Here is a 5,023-nt window from a genome sequence, read left to right on the forward strand (position 1 = left end):
CTCTCTCTCTCTCTCTCTCTCTCTCTCTCTCTCTCTAATAAATAAAAAAAAATTAAAACAAAAAAAAACAAAAACCTCTTCTTTGGCGAAATAGCAAAACAACATGTAAAACAATTGGGGTAGAATGTAGCTAAAAATTGGCTCTAGAGATTCATCAAAAGAAAAATTAGAGACTATTCTCCATGTTGCCTTATATAAATGATCTCATATCTGCCTCAATTAGACCTGTTCTCTTGTTTCTCTAGGCCCTGACTATTGGGACCTGTTTAACTAAGTATGTTAAAAAAAAAATCCAGGCCATCAAGTAAATGGCACTTAGAGCTCAATATCAGTCCTTAAAGGTAACTGAAGAGTCAATGATTTGATTCTCAAACAAAATCAGTGGGGAATGTAATTGGCTAACTAAATTTTGTGCTGAAATAGTGAACTTTGTGCTTTGGGTTATCTAAAGAAATGACTTATTGTGATGTTTTGGGGGTCAAACCCCAATGCTATCCAAGAAGAACTAAAAAAGATTTATAGGGAACTTGCTTTGAAGTACCATCCTGACAGGAATCCAAATGAAGGTAAAAAGTTTAAACAGATTTCTCAAGCTTATGAAGCTCTCTCTGATGCCAAGAAAAGGAAATTGTATGACAAAGGAGGAGAACAGGCAATTAAGGAGGGTGTAGCAGGTGGCAGTTTTGGCTCCCCTGTGGATATCTTTAATATGTTTTTTGGAGGAGGAAGAGGGATGCAGAGAAAAAATAGAAGTAAGAATTTGGTACATCAGCTCTCAGTTACCTTAGAAGATTTATATAATGGTGCCACAAGGAAGCTGGCCCTGCAAAAGAATGTGATTGGTGACAAATTTGAAGATGAGGGAGTAAGAAAGGAGCTATGGAGTGCTGTCCCAACTGCTGAGGTACTGGAATGCAGATAAGAATTCGTCAGATGGGGCCTGGAATGGTTCAGCACTTTCAGTCTGTGTGCATGGAGTGCCAGGGCCATGGAGAACGTATCAGCCCTAATGACAGATGTAAGAGCTACAATGGAAGGAAGATAGAGAAAAGAAGATTCTAGAAGTTCATATTGACAAAGGCATGAAAGGTGGCCAGAAGATAATATTCCATGGTGAAGGAGACCAAGAACCAGGACTTGAGCCAAGAGATGTTATCAATGTGTTAGATCAGAAGGATCATGCTGTTTTTATTCAATGAGGAGAAGATCTTTTCATGTGTATGGACATACAGCTAGTTGAAGCACCCTGTGGCTTCTAGAAGCCAATATCCATTCTCTACAACCAAATGATAGTCATCACCTCTCATCCAGGTCAAATTGTCAAGCATGGAGACATCAAGTGTGTGCTAAATGAAGGCATTTGTTTATCATAACCAATTTATCTAGACCATATGAAAAGGGTCATCTAATCATTGAGTTTAAGGTAAACTTTCCTGAAAATGGCCTTCTCTTTCCTGATAAACTTTCATTGCTGGAAAAACACTTACCTAAGAGGAAGGAAGTAGAAGAGACCGATGAAATGGATCAGGTAGAACCGGTAGACTTTGATCCAAATCAGGAAAGACGATGCCATTATAATGGAGAAGCCTATGAGGATGACAAACACATCCCAGAGGTGGCATTCAGTGTCAGATCTCTTAGTGGGGCCAGTGAATAGTGCTCACTGCTGGCATGTGCTGTGCTGTAGTGAGTGCACGAAGGACTAGAGTCATCATATTCTCACTACTCACTATTGTTTTTGTTTCAATATTCAATTATAGTAGTGTTTTAAAAGTTAAATGAAGAATAAACACAAATATAAAAGCTCCGGCTTTGTTCTGTATGTATGATGACTTCAGGGTGCAAGATGAAGTTTCGTGCCTGCAAAAAGTCCCTCATGCTTGTGTCTGTGAGGCCAGGCCTTGTCATTGATTTCAGTTATGTACATGGACAAGCTTAGACTGACATGCTAGATATATGTGTTGACTTTAGTGGGTGACCCTTCATTGTTAAGCCATGTATTAAAACTGTATTTAACTGACAATCAGAAAAAGGAAACAGTTTGTGGAAGTGTTGGTCTGTCTATAGTTATTTGCATTAAGTGGGACTCATTGCGATGCATCTGCATTCTACTGCCTCAACTAGTATTTGAAGGTGGCATAAAATATAATTTAGCCTGCAATATCAGTGATAGAAATGGTAACTTTCTAAAGAAGGGGTTTATCATAACGCTGCTTATTAAGGGCCTGCATTTCTAAGATTGCAATCCTTTCTGCTGTGCCATCTTTTTCAATATATATAACTGTTGACCACTCCTAGTTACGTTGTTTTTCCCTTCTCTTTGGACCATGATAAGCACTTGAGTTGTGACTTCAGAGCTGGGTAACTTTGAAATTAAAGTGAAGAGGCTACATGGAAAGGTAATTTGCATATGTAATTTGTAAAGGCCTGCAACAGACCGTTCATGAGGCTTGCCACCTAGCTAACAGCCAGGGTTTGGTTCAATCACCCGATAATATTCTCTTTCTAATACCTAACATAGGTATGTTACAGGCTTACTTTAACCCATTTGACTTGATGTTCCAAAGTAACTGTAACTTAATGGCAATAGTATAGCAAATTATGATGAATAGCTTTACTTGTATGTTTAAAAAAGTCATATGTTCACATGCTTATTCTGGGTATCAGAATTTAAGCAATTGTTAAAATGTATGAATGTCTTAATATACTGATTACAAAGAAAAAAAATTGGCAAGAGAACAGCTGCAATTGAGTCATCCCAAACCTCCTTTATTGCAACTCTTTTTAGAATTGCTAGGAGCTGTATTAAGTAGAACTGCTGCATTCTTCCTTGATCTTATTAGATCTCACTCACATCTTCAAGGTTTGTTGTCATCAGTTAATTATAATACAGATGCTACTGTAAATCTGATTTGCACTTTTTTAGAGGGGAGGCTGAAAGGGGGAGTGATTTTCATGTTTGATAAAGGACAACCCCATATATTTGTTTCTCAAAATTTTAAACCTTTGCAAAAGGAATGTAAACTTATCAGAGCACAAACTAGATGAGTCATGATGTCATGTCCTCTTGTCAGCTCATTCCTGGGCCTATTTCTAAATGAAGCTATAATCCTAGAGGTCTTAGAACCAATTGATCATGGAAAATGATTATTACCTATATCTCCTCTTTTAACTAGCCTAAATATATTCATGCTTTCATAGATATGTGCTCATATGTGTCCCATGCTACCTGTCCTACAGGTAAGCAAAATCAACATGTCTTACAGCATTGTATATTGGGTTTTGCTAACTTGATGTTACAAACACTAAAATCTGATTATTGGTCCTGCTTACACTAATAAAAATTTTCAAAATTTTATTGATAACTGGAAAATAAAGCATATGACATGGACCTCCTATAATCCCCAAGGTCAAATAATGTTCCAACACACTTGTCTAAGCTAAAATACTTACCTATCAAACAAAAGGAAGAGGGAACACACAGACTAAACTTTGCTACATATGTTTTAACTTTTCTGATTCTGGCTTGGCGCTATCTCCAAACAGGTGTTTGGAATGGTCTGATGTCACTTGCAAATTGAGACCAGGTTATGCTTATATTTCCACAGCAAATCAAGAGACATTATGACCATCAGAGCTGTTTCACAGCCAGAATGCAAACCATCTGCACAACACATCAAGTTCTCTGCCAAGACTTCAGGCAGTGAACCCAGCAGCACATCATCCACCTTCCTAGGAAGGCCTGCAGCAGACCATTCGTGAGGCTTGCCACCAAGCTAACAGCCAGGGTTTGGTTCAATCACCCAATAATATTCCCTTTACAATACCTACTCTTATAGCAGCTTCACTGGGTGCTCCTGTAGTTGAAGGAGAAGTGTATTGGGCTTATAGACCTAATGCATCCTGGCTTAGACCTCTTAGATGGATGGACAGGTCCCCAGAGGTTTTCCATTCTACAGAAAACAATACCCCGAGATGTATCATTCAATCTGGCCTGCAAATTTTAATGCATTTAGAAGAAAAGACTAAACTTAATATTATATCTCACTTTGTATGTCTTCCTTTGTGTGTAGCCCATCTACAACAAGATGCTAGCCTTTGTATATGGGCTGCAGATCAGACTTGGGAAGTATAACTGTTCAAAGGATAATTTGCCTTATTAAACCTAAATTCTATTCCACTGGATGGTAACCTTGTAAGAGATTTTATTTATTTAATTTTTTATTTTATTGAGAAACAAATATCAATGAGATACTTTCCAAGCTGATTAATAGGACATTTTCAATAATCAATACATTGCACATTGTTATCTTCTCAGTGGTCATCCACAGCACAAGAAGCAGCCAGGACATACCCTCCAAACACTACTACTACAAGTCCTTCCTCTCACTGAACCAAGCGAAAGCAGCCGTACATCTATCCTAACTATTCTGTATATACAAATACAAAATGGTCCTTCCTCTGTATCCCCCTCTCCAGTTCAGTCCTGTCAGAGATGGGTATTCTATTGGCATCTAAATATTATAGGTGCTTGAATTCAGCAAAACAATCCAATACAGTCCAGTAGTCCACAATAGTAGGGGGTTTTCCACAGAAGTTGTTGACTAGAGCCTTTTACAGCTCAGCATATTAATATGGCTTTACTTTATAAACCTCTTACCACTCCTAACTGTATTCCAGAAGCTCATGCCCCTCGCTTCGAGGTAGGTGATTTGGGCCCATGGCAGACTTGTAGGGATCCATGGATGGGAAATATGCAATTTTAATTATTCCTTTATGTGCTGGTCCCCTGCAGGATTCCTTCTAGGGAAAGTTTGAGATTGACACAATATTTCTTTTTCAGCCTCCTCAAACTATACTATGATCTCAGAGGCTTTGTCCATTGTTACATGGTTAGGTAGAATCCTCAATCCTCTGACCCTCTGACTCATAATCAGTGACAAAACTTGGCCCATACAACATACTTTATGGAATCTAGCCCTACCTTTTCATGGTGGACTCCTGCAGACTGGGCATCTGCAGC

General features: G+C 38.4%; 1 pseudogene; it reads left to right on the forward strand.

The window, feature by feature from the left end:
• The first annotated feature begins 912 nt into the window (after positions 1-912).
• Positions 913-1,641, forward strand: LOC111817613 (annotated as a pseudogene).
• The last annotated feature ends 3,382 nt before the right edge of the window (positions 1,642-5,023 follow it).

Source organism: Octodon degus, unplaced genomic scaffold, assembly GCF_000260255.1.
Source record: "Octodon degus isolate 3935 unplaced genomic scaffold, OctDeg1.0 scaffold00064, whole genome shotgun sequence".
Classification (NCBI taxonomy): Eukaryota; Metazoa; Chordata; class Mammalia; order Rodentia; family Octodontidae; genus Octodon; species Octodon degus.